Source organism: Enhydra lutris, unplaced genomic scaffold, assembly GCF_002288905.1.
Source record: "Enhydra lutris kenyoni isolate GAN:26980312 unplaced genomic scaffold, ASM228890v2 scaffoldscaffold74, whole genome shotgun sequence".
NCBI classification, from domain to species: domain Eukaryota; kingdom Metazoa; phylum Chordata; class Mammalia; order Carnivora; family Mustelidae; genus Enhydra; species Enhydra lutris.
The window spans coordinates 4174142-4190117 of record NW_019154158.1 but is presented as its reverse complement, the minus strand read 5'-3'; positions in this window follow the sequence as shown (position 1 = coordinate 4190117).

The window sequence follows — 15976 nt, the reverse complement described above, 5'->3', positions numbered from 1 at the left end:
TTAAAAGCCTATTTAGTGTGTGTGGCTTACAAAGTTTTAACAGAAGGGATACTATGGAATTAGGAAAAATGGCCAGAAAGGAGTCAAGGGTGGTGTTCTAGAGCACCAAGAGAAAGAAGTCAATGTGACCTAGCTTGCTAGCAGAGCAGTCCTACAGCTTTGTGCAGGACCTTTGTGTGGCTTAAACTTAGATAATGACAATACTGGACTCATTGAGTTGTCCTGGTGATTAAATGGGAAAAGATTTTATAAACTATTCAGTATCCTATTAGTCTTTTTAGCAAAAAAGCACATAATAAATTTTTTTTTTTTTTAAGTCAAATAGCCTTGCTTTGGTCAGAGGGTTCACTAGCACCATCCCAAACCAGTGGCAAAAAAATATTGAACAGCACCGGTGAAGGTTGCTAACTTAAACTTGCAGTGGCTGGTTGAAAAATGCCCACCAAAGACATTCATGTCCTAATCACTAGAATCTATGAATAATGGCACAATGATGAGTATTACCTATTACGGCAAAAAATGTGATTAAGTTAAGAATTTTGAGATGAAGGGATTATCCTGGATTATCCAAGTGGGCTTGAAATGTCATCACACAGCCTCATAAGAGGAAGATAGAGGGAGAGTCTATCCAGAGGAGAAGGTCATGTGACAGAAGCAAATAGAGATTTGAAGATGCTACCTGCTGGCCATAAAGGTGGAGGAAGGGGCTATGCGCCAAGAGATATAGAGAGTACAGCTCTGGAAATGGCAAAAGGCAAGGAAATGAATTTTATTCTAGAGCCTCTACAGAGAGCATGGCCCTGCTAACACCTTGACTTTAGTCTTTTTACTTTACTGAAACTGATTTTGGACTTCTGGTCTCCAGAACTGTAAGAGAACAAGTTTGCATTGTTTTAAGCCATTGAGATTGTGGTGATTTGATATGGCAGCTACAGGAAACTAATACACTCACTAAATGCTTATTGAGGAACTATAATATTTAAAACACTGTGTTGGTCTACCTGAGACTATAGCAAAGAATAAAAATAATCAAGTTTTTCCCCCTCTTGATATTTACCCTTGTGTAGGAAAATGGTAAGGCAGGAAATGCCAGTAAAGATGAAAATGTCAGAACTATAAAGAGAAACAAATTATACATTGCACTAATTCCGGGGATGGCCAGATTCTTGAGCCAGGAGGTAGAATCAAGAAAGCCCATGTGGAAGAATTGAGAATTAAAATTAGGTGAAAGCAAGTCAAAGTAATGACAAGTGGAGGTGAGATAGATGGTCAAGTGGTTAGATGGGTGGGGGTTGCACCAGGCATAGGGAAGAGAATGAGCATGATCATGAAGATGGGAAAGTAAAAGATACATTTGAGGAATAAGGAATAATTCATTCTTGCTGTAATGTAAGGTACTTGGATTTGGTTAGAAAGAAGGACCAGGGCCATATCATGGAAAGCTTTGGAGGCTAACCTACAGGATTGGTATTTTTTGACTAGACAATGGAACCCCATTAAAGATATTTCACAGAATAGAGACATGCATGAAGCCTGTTTTATATTGAATATATTTGTTTAGTCATAGATTTAGGGGAAAACTATAATTGTTGCATATGTAAATGACTGTGGCAAATAAAAGAATTTGTATTCAATTCTTCCGTAATACAGAATTTTCTTATATATTATGATGGCCTTATATTTTAGATTTTCAAGATGTGCTTCTGTAATCAGAAAATAAAGATGAAATAAGCCTATAAAGGAAGACCGCCTTTTTTTTTTTTTTTTTGGAATTAAAAAGTAGGTTCCTGAGACTGTACTTTGAAGAGAAAGTCTAATTGGAGAGGTAGCCAATGACAAACAATATATTAAATCATGGATTGGGTAGCGGTTCTCAGTCTGACAAGCATAAATGTTTCTAATGTCATGAAATTGTTCAAAATGATATAATAAGCAGAAAGAAAAGACTGCAAGGTATATAGGTAGAGTCAGAGAAGTGTAGGAGAAACTGGAATTGAAATAAAGCAGAAATGATTGGAGTTAAACACAAGGAAGCCCATCTTTAAGGACTGAAATGTAGAAATAGTAGAGTGATTTTACATCTTTAAGACTTTACTTCTTTGAGACAGGAAACCTCCACCAGTTTTTGTTCATGTAATTTGTTTATGACAGGCAAGATTTAGCAAATATATTCTGCTTTCAAGTATACATATTTGGTATCTGACACTAGACTAATGCAGGGGACTCTGTGTAAAGAGGAGAGACATTTTCTTATGCCTTGTGGAGGATGATCCTTTAAGCAGAAAATGGTGCTTTTAAAGGACAAAATTCCATGTTATCTAAATAATCTGAACATGCTTTTAAGGGAGTGTTACATTCACTGGCTCATTGACCAACTGCTGGATTTCCTCTAGTGAATCTTGCCAGTGAATGTGGAGAAAAGGAGGAAAGGTATACTGGTGTATAGAGCATCAAAGTGAGCTTTTCTAATGCTCATTATTTTACCTTTCACGTTTTATGAAATTGGGAGTTTTGTAAGTCTGATTATATAAAGAAATTCAAAATGAAAAAACAAACAAACCAGAATTGATCCATAGTAAAATATATTTGCTAGACAAATAATGGAGTATTGTTCTCTGGATAACTGTAATGGAAAATAGAAGAGGTGTTTTAAAAGCATTCATTACAAAAGCATGTATTGCCTTGGAAACCAAATGAAAGAAATTAGTGACAAAAAACAAACAGACAAAAAAGTGACAAAAAATCAAATCATACAGTAAATCAAAATTTTGAGAGACTTACCTTTGAAGATGGAGTACAAGATAAAAGAGAGAAAAAAAGCAGGCATAAGAAAGGATCATTCCTCCTTCCCAAGATAACCTTACATGTGAGAATTTAGGTTGAATGTTAATTTGTTTTACTGGATGCTTTTGAGATTAAAATAAGTTTTCCAGTAGAAGCCAAGTTCTTACATGTAATTCTTTAACATAGATTCATACCTGCCATCTAAACTTTCCTCAGATCAGGGGTGTCTGGGTGGCTCAGTCAGTTGAGCACCTGACTCTGGTTTTGGCTCAAATCACGATCTCAGTATCTTGATCTCAGGGTCATGATCTCTGAGTCATGAGATTGAGCCCTCAGTCAAGCTCTGCACTCAGTGGAAGTCTGCTTGAGATTCTTTCCTTCTGCCCCTTCCCCCACTCACACGTGCTCTCTCTCTCAAATAAAGAAATAAAATCTTTTTTTTTTTTTAAGCAAACATTACTCAGGTCAGAATACGGTCTACTTCTTCCCTTTGCTACAGAAAACACCCTGTTGCTGTTTGTGCCAAAGCTCTCCATGATACTTTGATAATTTCCATCAAGTTCAAATAGTTCAGTGAAATATTGGCTCAAAATGGGACAGTTGTAGCAAAGAGATTATGACTCCTTTAAATGAGAGTTTAGGTTAAATATTCATAAATGTATTCATAATTCACATAAAAAATTATTGATTTCTAATTGTCCAATTATTCCCTTTCCTCTTCCCTAGTATGTTATTCAGAACAGATTATTACAGATACAATAAATCCAGGGAAGGACTTCAACCCTTTCAGTATCTAAACTCTGAGTCTAAGATTCATCCCTGTATTATGAGCTGGCCATTTGGCTTCATCTCTTCTACAGGTATTTCAGTTAACGTGAATATTGCATCAGCATAGATTCCACTGACTTATTGACTCGTGTCAAAGAAAAGAGTGATTTTCTTAACACTTGTCCAAGAATGGTAAGACAAACTTATCAGGACTATTGTGGTAGTTGGAGAAAAATTGCAGTGGGGTTTTACAGTGGGAGAAAGAGATCGTGCTCAACTCTGAATACAAGGAAAAGTGAAAATTTATAACTTAAGAGCAGGGCAGGGTCAGGGGATGGAAAATTACTAAGAGGAAATTAAGGGGTAAGGAAAGAGTCTAGCTAAACTGACCTAATAGGTTTTTTGCTGAAGGGCCAAGATGATCAAACATCTCAAGGAAGATGGTGAGGGATGAGGACCTTATCAGATATTGAAGATGATCAGATATCCAAGTGGGAGATTCTGGCTGAACTGACTTAGCATTAAGTATTCATGCTAAAATTAGATAGTGACGATCAGGGAAGTCCTGAAGTTCAGGGCCTTGTTGAGAAGAGTTCAGGGGAGCCTGACTAAGGTTTGGTCAAGGAGAGATTCTTTGTCATTGGATATTCTCTCTCTGCGTGTGTGTGCGCGCGTGTGTGCACACGCGTGCGCGCACGCATGTGCAAATGCACAGAATTTAGATCCCAAAAGCTAGCATTGTCAAAATGACAGTCTTGCATTTAGCTGTAGGGCAGCAAAATCTGCCATCCCAAAATGTGTCTCTTTGGCATTGTTGGATTTGGATTATTTGGATTATGTATTATTACTTGGATGATTTTAGATTGATTATTTATAATAAACAGATGGCTCAGGAAGAAACTTTGACCTTCCCCCTAACTGCCTTAGAGAATTTAGTTGGAGGGCCTTCTGTGTGAAGGGAGCAATCACCACAGATAGAATAATATAAAGTAGGCTTCGTAGACAGAGAGAAATTTAGCAAAATTTGCTTGTTAAAAATTTCTCTCTATGTCCCCTTAATTCTATATGGCCCAGCAAACATTTGTTTACCAAACATTTACTCTTTTTCATCTTCCTGTGAATTGTTTTCCTTCCCTTTGAAGTTCCAAGCCCCTACCCCTTTCTCTTTGTCTCTGGATAGCAGATACATAAACCTCAACTGCCTGACAGCCTGTGGGCCTCAAATTCTTATGGAGCCCCTAGTAGGTACATGACTGCATGCGATTTTCTTCTGTTAATCAGTTTCATGTCAATTTATTTCCTAGACCATCAGAAAGAATCTTGAAGGGTGGAGGAAAAATTTTGCTCCTTAACACTGAGCATATTTAAAATAGAAAGCCCAGCAATGGTTATATATTATGTGTTGGTTTGACTGTACAGGCAAAATAACGCGGTTTAAATAAAACAGAAGTTTAATACTCTCCCATGTAATGATAGGGGCCAGCTGGAGGCCAGGCCTGATAGGCAGGACAATTAGGGGTCTTTGGTACAGACTGTACTGGTCATTAATATTCCACTTAAAGGAGCTGTTTGTTCATTGTGCTTTATCATCACAAGATATTAAGCAATGCATGCCTGGGATTCTTATGTGAATGGTGGCACGACCTAGATTTAGTAAAATACAAGGAAAGCAAACAGCGAATAAAGCAATACACACTGACATCAGTAAGTTTGCTTTCCACTGCTCATTTATTTATTTATTTTTTTTACCACACTAAGTTGTGAACTTATTAAATGCATGGTGACAAGTTAATTAATGGAGCTCAAGAAGACATGGGGCTAACTTAGTACTTTTAGGCTAAATGGGGTTCAAAAGCACTAATTACTAGAATTTTTGAGTTGTGCTGAAACCACTCACATGTATAAATCTTTAAATTGTATTATTAATCATATAACATGATAACTTTAGAAACCTATACATTCTTTCTTAAGTAGAGCAAAGTATGGAAAAGTTTTCTTTTTAAGGGCGAAATTTAAATTTTGATAACCGAATACACATTTCAAGATTGGTTATTCAAGATGTAATTAAGGATGCAAACACAGTTTCCATCTTAAATGTTTCATTTGGTTTACAGTTTTATTATGTCTTTCCTTAAGGAACTTACATGCCACTGATGGCCAATGATTTCCAACCATTGGAATGACTTGTGGGTTATTAGGAAAAGTAAAGATTCAAGGGCTATTCCCCTGGAGATTCTGGTTTTGTGAGTCTCATGTGAGGCTTAGGAATTTGCATTTTTAAAAAGTTTCCCAGATGGGGTGCCTGGGTGGCTCAGTGGGTTGAGCCCCTGCCTTCTGCTCAGGTCATGATCTCAGGGTCCTGGGATCGAGCCCCGCATCGGGCTCTCTGCTCAGCAGGGAGCCTGCTTCCTCCTCTCTCTCTGCCTGCCTCTCTGCCTACTTGAGATCTCTGTCTGTCAAATAAATAAATAAAATCTTAAAAAAAAAAAAAAAAAAAAGCTTCCCAGATGCTAGAAGTCTCTGGTTTGGGTAATTTACTTGGAAACACAGGTTTATATAAGAATAATTGAAATGTTAGATGACCTGGGAAGTGCTTTTAGATCATTTTCTTTGTGTTAAAAAAAAATTCTAATGCTGCTACTATTTTGGCAAAAGAGGCTCTTCTTGCTTTCTCATGACCTTATGACTAATGACCTGATGGCTAAATAGAGATCTCTTAAAAATCCACCCAACACCTAAGATGTGATTTTTTCCTTCCCACCTCTTAATTTTTAAATATGTTTAGAGAGAAGCTCTTCCCAGCTTTTGATGCCAGCTGCATTGTTTTTCACTGGCTGTGTCATTTTCTTGAAATCCATTATTTTAAGGACTGTTAAATTAATTAAAGAAGGAGGCCATCAGGCTGAGGTGATGACATTTTAGAATATAAGGGAGGTTCAAGGGATGGAGTCCGGAGCCAACAACCAATAAGGAATTCTTGAGACGTCTTTGGTGCACAATGGTGGTTTATTCAAGCACAGGGACAGGACCCATGGGCAGGAAGAGCTGCTGACCCAGGGTTGTGAGATGTGGTCCATTATATACTTGCAAGTTGGGAGAGGGTCAGGGATAGCGTAAGTTTCTAAGGAATTTTGGAAGCAAGGTTTCCAGGGCCTCGAGGGGGCTAGCTGTTGTTGGGAAAATGTCATTTATTACCATCTAATAAAACCTTAGTCATGAGACCCTTCAGATGTATATTGGTGGGCCATGTGCTTGGGGATGATTGCCAGCACGTATCTTGGAGGGTTTAGAGATACAAGAAGTTTCCAAAGGAATTTTTATATGTTAAAGTAGACGTACAGGATCCTGGTTGGAGGTGGCAGGGGTGGTCAGGCTAGGATTGCTTTTTGCCCTTCTCAAAGTATTAAGGTGAAGGCAGTTGTGCCCCTAGAGGAATGTCACTCTGCCTGTTTCAAGGACTTTTCAGTGGGCTTTAGGTAGTAAGGAAATTTAGTAACTTTTCTTCTGCCTCTGTTTCCCACATCAGAGGTGGTTCTAATGCTGTGGTGGCCTACCTAAGCAACCCAAAAACCAAGCTTGTAAATGCCTCAAGGTTAGGAAATCGGGAGTGTAAGAACAGCCAATCACAAACAACCAGCTAGGCTTTAAACTATAGTCAATCAACTTGTCTTTGCTTCTGCACTTGATAGAAGTCTTTCTCCAGGATCCTGTTCTCCCTAGGCTCTGGTTCACTGATGGGTCCTCAACACTTCTTGTTTGGCGCTGCTCAATTCAAATGAACTTTTGCTCAACTAAAACTAAAGTGTTTCATATTGTTCGGTTTATCTTTAACAGAATATCTCCCAAGGGGTCTCTGCCTAAGGAACCAGGAGTATAGAGTCATTAACTTTTTCAAAAGTTGGTATTTCCCATGAGCGGAGTTAATCTTCATGACTGTAGTGGCAAGCTGTCCGTGCGGGATCTGTCTCTATCTCTGCCAGTCATGGCAAAACACAGTCTGGGCAGGTTTCCAAGTGCGGCTGACATTCTTAAGCCAATAAGAAGTGTCCAAAATGGTTTCCAGCTTTCTCTCCAGAGGGAAGAGTTGGACCTGTTGTCATGGAGACCGACCTTTGCCAGCTTGAACACATTTGCCATTTGACACAGAGGAATAAATCAGTGGTCTGACAGTGGGCACGGGCTGAAGGCTGATTCTCCTGGAGCATAACCATCAGTTTGCTCAACAATTCTGCTCACTTTCTTCTTGAAACTGAGCCACGGCATCAGTAAGAGCAGGACTCAACCAGGCCAGCAGTCTCCGCAACAGCCTGGAGTGGCCTCCACTTGAGGATTTATAGCCTTAGCAAACACAAAGCACATTTCTTTGTTTCCTTTCAGAAATCGAGGAGTGATTCATTTTCAGTAAACAAAGAGAGGATTACCTACCAATGTGTTTACTAGTCTGGAATTCAACTCCCTCTGAATGCAGTTCCTTCAGATCCCTGGAAAGACGTTGTGCATTTCAAACAGTTCTCTTCTTTAATCCACTTTCTTTCTTCCTACTTGGAAAAGATATATAATTTAGCCCTCACTCAAATCCAAATGAGATGACTTTCAAAGGCCATTTAGGCCCTAATGTTTGTCCTTTGCAAGAACAAGCAATTGTGATTCTGAAGAATTTAAATGCAGATACTGTTGGCAGCCAGAGATGTTTTCTGCTGTTGAAATGCAAAAGAAAATTTCACTTTACAACTGTACTGTGCCACTCCTGACATTGATGGGTCCTGTATTCACCAGAGGGGGGAAAATTAAAATATCTTCCCTGTCTGCACAGTATCTTTGGTGGTTATACAACAATAAAATATTCAGTAGTCTGATACATTCACTGTTAAAACTGACAGACCAATTTGAAGCTGGTTGAGAAACGTGTGCATTATATCATGTCCCTACCTTCTTTAGATTAACTTTCTATCATAACAACTGCATTCAGTAGGGCTCATATTGTCTCAATTATAAAGTCAACTCAAAAACATTAGCACTATACTGATTGCTTGAGCAAACCTGAAATATTTTTAACTGTTGACAAAAGGTTCAGTTTCATTACAGTGAACTCCAGAGTAAAACCATGGTAATGTAATCGCTTTCTCAGAGTTTCATCATTTATGGCCCCAGAAAATCATTATAACTTTCTAGAATTATCCCAAAATGGTCCAAAGTAAGCAGTTTTCAAGTCAGTGGGAATTGCAGAGGCAGCTCATATGCACCTATCCATTTATTTATTGACATGAATTTTTGACATGAATCTCTCCTTTCAAAAGAATGTTAGCTCAGCTAATGTACCATAAAAGTTCAATTCAAGTTTTGATAACGAACCTAAAAAGCATATTAACAAATGAACTGATTGCTTTATGTGCCCATAACTGAAAGTTTTATTTTCCTTCTCCTCCAACCCCCAGTATAAACAAATTCTCCTGACAAAACTCAGCATCAACTCAGAAAATTCTTTTTCATTAAGTATTTTTACTCATATGTTACTGTTCAGTGCTATCTCCCAGAGTTTAGAGATATCCTTAGCAGAGCAGGAGGGGTTTTTAACCTTATGATTTTGGATTTTTAAGCCACTAGCTTCATTAGATTGTGTGTGTTAGGGTGTGTGTTAGGGTGGTGGGGAATGAAATCTTTTATTTTAACATCCAGGAATTTTGACTGGTAAGAAGGAGACAATAGTCTTAAAATAGGGTCACCTGTGCTGATCCCACATCGCCAACCAGGAACTTCATACCCAACCTAACTGCAGTTTCAACCTCCCCCAGGAATGTAGCCTTAAACAGGCTGGTCTGGACCTTCCTGGTCAACACTAGTGAGGTCACCCTCCTGGTAGATGCCATGTTCCCTAAAGAAAGATGAGATAATTCACTCTGCTTTCTTTTCTTGTCCCTGCTCCTTCTGACTATAAAAATCTCCCAATTCATACAACTCTTCAGAGATCCTTTCTATATGCTAGATGGGATGCTGCCCAATTCATGCATTGTTGAATAAAGCTAGTTGGATCTTTAAATTTACTCAGTTGAATTTTATTTTTAACACCATCTATTGACAGAAGGCCCAATTTCATTATACTGAATAATGGAATAGCTCTGTAGCCATGTAATAAAAATAGGGTTAAACATGCTTTTCCTTCCTTCTAGCAAGATCTCCATGCTCTGAAAATAGCTACAGAGTGAGATCAGTTTTTTTTTTCCTTTTTATTTAGGAAGGATTAGGTATCTCGACTTTCTTTTATCATGTTTCAAATTGTATGTTTTGATGAATTTATCCACCTACCTTGCATTTATATCTTAACCAGGGATGTCAGTGTTAGTACAAATATCTCTATATTGGTATTTTAGTCATTAACATTTCTTGAGTTTTAGTAATGAATTTGAGCATATGTTGAAATTTTAATTGTTAAACGCATTTGATGATCCAGAGAGTTTCAGAGTTCAGAATTATTCTGATCTTGTATATAGCTCAAGTTTAATCCAATTTCCCAGACAATTTTTTCTATCATAATTACGTGATTTCTGATGAACTAAAAATTACCACTCTGGTTCACTTAATAAATGTAAAAATTGGAAACCTACTTATGGCTTACTCTTTAATACAATTTAATATTAAAATCAAGACTATACTTCCCAGTTTGTGTAAAGACTAATTCAACTCAATTTCCATTGCATTTGGGAAAAGCAAGAAGCAAATTGCATTTAGGGAAAGCAAGAATCCAAATGTTTTAACCCTGGTAATCATCTGTCATTTCTACTTCCTAGAAAAATGTCATTTCATCTAGAACTCTCTAAAGGGAAACAATTTGAAAATATTCATTGAGCTATTTGGTTCCAAGTTCCTTCCCGGTTGTCAGCTCAGAGAAATGATGGCCTAAGTCTTAAAAGGTAGCACAGCTAGCTGAGTAGCAGTTCCCCTTGTGGGTCATTCAGGACAAATAGGGATAAGCTTAAAACAGTGGGAGGAAGAAGTGTTACATTTTTAAGTTAAAAGTTTATGTTTTATGCCATATAAAACAGTAATATAGAATTACTATGTTTAAGATAGCAACAAAAAACATCATCAGTCTTTGATTTGGATATTGCATTGCAATGCTTTTATATATCTAAGCTCATTTGGATCTATCAATATCTCCTAGACGTAGTAGCTGGCTGCTACTATCTATTTACAGTTAAGAATTTAAAGGCTCGGCAGTTGCGCACCAACAGCAGCTGCTGATCCAGAGGGAGCACCTGGAAACAGGGTTCTTAGTCTTACAATGAAGTAAAGATATGTCTTGGCTCCTTCAGTGGCATCATAGTGTGCCTCCCACTGTGTCAGCTGTTGAGTTGGAGACCACTCAGTGATCCAGCTGTGACATAAAATGTAATTGCGAATCATCCCTGGACTGAGACATTTTCTCCCTTGAGACTCCACTGATTGAAGCTGGGTTACATACAAGTGAGATCGAAGAGAAGAAGAACAGCAACTCTAGAAACAGAAAATCAACCACTTTCTGAAAGGTAGGACTGGCTGAGAAGTGAATCCAAAGCGACGGGAAGATAGACCACGGGGGGAGGGGCCGGCTCCCGGCAAGCGGCGGAGCAACGGAGCACAAAATCGGGACTTTTAAAAGTCTGTTCTGCTGAGGGACATCGCTCCAGAGGCTTAACCGGGGTGAAGCCCACGCAGGGTCAGTGTGGCCTCAGGTCCCGCAGGGTCACAGAAGGATCGGGGGTGTCTGAGTGTCGCAGAGCTTACAGGTATTAGAACAGGGAAGCCGGCTACAGAGACAGAGCCGAGGAGTAAGCTCTAAGCTCGGGGTTACCTTGAACCGGTCGCAGGCTCGGTCAGCTCGGAGCGCGGCCGGAGGCAGGGTGACGGGAGTAATTGGGCGCTGTTCTCTGAGGGCGCACTGAGGAGTGGGGCCCCGGGCTCTCGGCTCATCCGGGCGGAGACCGGGAGGCCACCATCTTCATTCCCGCCCTCCGGAACTCTACGGAAAGTGCTCAGGGAACAAAAGCTCCTGAAAGCAAACCCGAGCGGATTACTCAGCCCGGCCCCTGGTAAGGGCGGTGCAACTCCGCCCAGGGCAAAGACACTTGAGAATCACTACAACAGGCCCCTCCCCCAGAAGATCAACAAGAAGCCCAGCCAGGACCAAGTTCACCTACCAAGGAGTACAGTTTCAATACCAAGGAGAGCAGCGTAATTCCAAAGGAGGAGAAAGCAAAGCACGGAACTCATGGCTTTCTCCGCATGATTCTTTAGCCTTGCAGTTAATTTAATTTTTTTTCTTTTTCAACTTATTTTTCTTCTTCTGCTAATTTTTTTTAACTTTTACCCTTTTCTTTTTTAACGTTTTTTAACAAGTTTATCTAATATATATACATATATTTTCCTTTCTATATTTTTTCTTTATTGGTTTTCTTTTTTTAATTGTTTCTTTCTTTCTTTTTTTTTTTCTTCTTTCTGAACCTCTTTTTATCCCCTTTCTCCCCCCTCACGATTTGGGATCTCTTCTGATTTGGCTAAAGCATATTTTCCTGGGGTTGTTGCCACCCTTTTAGTATTTCACTTGCTCCTTCATATACTCTTATCTGGACAAAATGACAAGGCGGAAAAATTCACCACAAAAAAAAGAACAAGAGGCAGTACCAAAGGCTAGGGACCTAATCAATACAGACATTGGTAATATGTCAGACCTAGAGTTCAGAATGACGATTCTCAAGGTTCTAGCCGGGCTCGAAAAAGGCATGGAAGATATTAGAGAAACCCTCTTGGGAGATATAAAAGCCCTTTCTGGAGAAATAAAAGAACTAAAATCTAACCAAGTTGAAATCAAAAAAGCTATTAATGAGGTGCAATCAAAAATGGAGGCTCTCATTGCTAGGATAAATGAGGCAGAAGAAAGAATTAGTGATATAGAAGACCAAATGACAGAGAATAAAGAAGCTGAGCAAAAGAGGGACAAACAGCTACTGGACCACAAGGGGAGAATTGGAGAGATAAGTGACACCATAAGACGAAACAACATTAGAATAATTGGGATTCCAGAAGAAGAGGAAACAGAGAGGGGAGCAGAAGGTATATTGGAGAGAATTATTGGAGAGAATTTCCCCAATATGGCAAAGGGAACAAGCATCAAAATCCAGGAGGTTCAGAGAACCCCCCTCAAAATCAATAAGAATAGGTCCACACCCTGTCACCTAATAGTAAAATTTACAAGTCTTAGTGACAAAGAGAAGATCCTGAAAGCAGCCCGGGAAAAGAAGTCTGTAACATACAATGGTAAAAATATTAGATTGGCAGCAGACTTATCCACAGAGACCTGGCAGGCCAGAAAGAGCTGGCATGATATATTCAGAGTACTAAACGAGAAAAACATGCAGCCAAGAATACTATATCCAGCTAGGCTATCATTGAAAATAGAAGGAGAGATTAAAAGCTTCCAGGACAAACAAAAACTGAAAGAATTTGCAAATACCAAACCAGCTCTACAGGAAATATTGAAAGGGGTCCTCTAAGCAAAGAGAGACCCTAGAAGTAGTAGATCAGAAAGAAACAGAGACAATATCCAATAACAGTCACCTTACAGGCAATACAATGGCAGTAAATTCATATCTCTCAATAGTTACCCTGAATGTTAATGGGCTAAATGCCCCGATCAAAAGACACAGGGAATCAGAATGGATAAAAAAACAAAACCCATCTATATATTGCCTACAAGAAACTCATCTTAAACCCGAAGACACCTCCAGATTTAAAGTGAGGGGGTGGAAAAGAATTTACCATGCTAATGGACGTCAGAAGAAAGCAGGAGTGGCAATCCTTATATCAGATCAATTAGACTTTAAGCCAAAGACTATAATAAGAGATGAGGAAGGACACTATATCATACTCAAAGGATCTGTCCAACAAGAAGATCTAACAATTTTAAATATCTATGCCCCTAACGTGGGAGCAGCCAACTATATAAACCAATTAATAACAAAATCAAAGAAACACATCGACAATAATACAATAATAGTAGGGGACTTTAACACTCCCCTCACTGAAATGGACAGATCATCCAAGCAAAAGATCAACAAGGAAATAAAGGCCTTAAATGACACACTGGACCAGATGGACATCACAGATATATTCAGAACATTTCATCCCAAAGCAACAGAATACACATTCTTCTCTAGTGCACATGGAACATTCTCCAGAATAGATCACATTCTCGATCCTAAATCAGGTCTCAACCGGTATCAAAAGATTGGGATCATTCCCTGCATATTTTCAGACCACAATGCTCTGAAGCTAGAACTCAGTCACAAGAGGAAATTTGGAAAGAACCCAAATACATGGAGACTAAATAGCATCCTTCTAAAGAATGAATGGGTCAACCAGGAAATTAAAGAAGAGTTGAAAAAAACCATGAAAACAAATGATAATGAAAAATACAACGGTTCAAAATCTGTGGGACACAACAAAGGCAGTCCTGAGAGGAAAATATATAGTGGTACAAGCCTTTCTCAAGAAACAAGAAAGGTCTCAGGTACACAACCTAACCCTACACCTAAAAGAGCTAGAGAAAGGACAAGAAAGAAAGCCTAAACCCAGCAGGAGAAGAGAAATCATAAAGATCAGAGCAGAAATCAATGAAATAGAAACCAAAAAAACAATAGAAGAAATCAACGAAACTAGGAGCTGGTTCTTTGAAAGAATTAATAAGATCGATAAACCCCTGGCCAGACTTATCAAAAAGAAAAGAGAAAGGACCCAAATAAATAAAATCATGAATGAAAGAGGAGAGATCACAACTAACACCAAAGAAATACAGACAATTATAAGAACATACTATGAGCACCTCTACGCCAACAAATTTGACAATCTGGAAGAAATGGATGCATTCCTAGAGACATATAAACTACCACAACTGAACCAGGAAGAAATAGAAAGCCTGAACAGACCCATAACCAGTAAGGAGATTGAAACAGTCATCAAAAATCTCCAAACAAACAAAAGCCCAGGGCCAGATGGCTTCCCGGGGGAATTCTACCAAACATTTAAAGAAGAACTAATTCCTATTCTCCTGAAACTGTTCCAAAAAAATAGAAACGGAAGGAAAACTTCCAAACTCATTTGATGAGGCTAGCATCACCTTGATCCCAAAACCAGACAAGGATCCCATCAAAAAAGAGAACTACAGACCAATATCCTTGATGAACACAGATGCAAAAATTCTCGCCAAAATACTAGCCAATAGGATTCAACAGTACATTAAAAGGATTATTCACCACGACCAAGTGGGATTTATTCCAGGGCTGCAAGGTTGGTTCAACATCCGCAAATCAATCAATGTGATACAACACATTAATAAAAGAAAGAACAAGAACCATATGATACTCTCCATAGATGCTGAAAAAGCATTTGACAAAGTACAGCATCCCTTCCTGATCAAAACTCTTCAAAGTGTAGGGATAGAGGGCACATACCTCAATATTATCAAAGCCATCTATGAAAAACCCACTGCAAATATCATTCTCAATGGAGAAAAACCGAAAGCTTTTCCGCTAAGGTCAGGAACACGGCAGGGATGTCCGTTATCACCACTGCTCTTCAACATAGTACTAGAAATCCTAGCCTCAGCAATCAGACAACAAAAGGAAATTAAAGGCATCCAAATCGGCGAAGAAGAAGTCAAACTATCACTCTTCGCAGATGATATGATACTATATGTGGAAAACCCAAAAGACTCCACTCCAAAACTGCTAGAACTTGTACAGGAATTCAGTAAAGTGTCAGGATATAAAATCAATGCACAGAAATCAGTTGCATTTCTCTACACCAACAACAAGACAGAAGAAAGAGAAATTAAGGAGTCAATCTCATTTACAATTGCACCCAAAACTATAAGATACCTAGGAATAAATCTAACCAAAGAGTACGAATCTATACACAGAAAACTATAAAGTACTCATGAAAGAAATTGAGGAAGACACAAAGAAATGGCAAAATGTTCCATGCTCCTGGATTGGAAGAATAAATATTGTGAAAATGTCTATGCTACCTAAAGCAATCTACACATTTAATGCAATTCCTATCAAAGTACCATCCATTTTTTTCAAAGAAATGGAACAAATAATCCTAAAGTTTATATGGAACCAGAAAAGACCTCGAATAGCCAAAGCAATATTGAAAAAGAAAGCCAAAGTTGGTGGCATCACAATTCCGGACTTCAAGTTCTATTACAAAGCTGTCATCATCAAGACAGCATGGTACTGGCACAAAAACAGACACATAGATCAATGGAACAGAATAGAGAGCCCAGAAATAGACCCTCAACTCTATGGTCAACTAATCTTCGACAAAGCAGGAAAGAATATCCAATGGAAAAAAGACAGCCTCTTCAACAAATGGTGTTGGGAAAATTGGA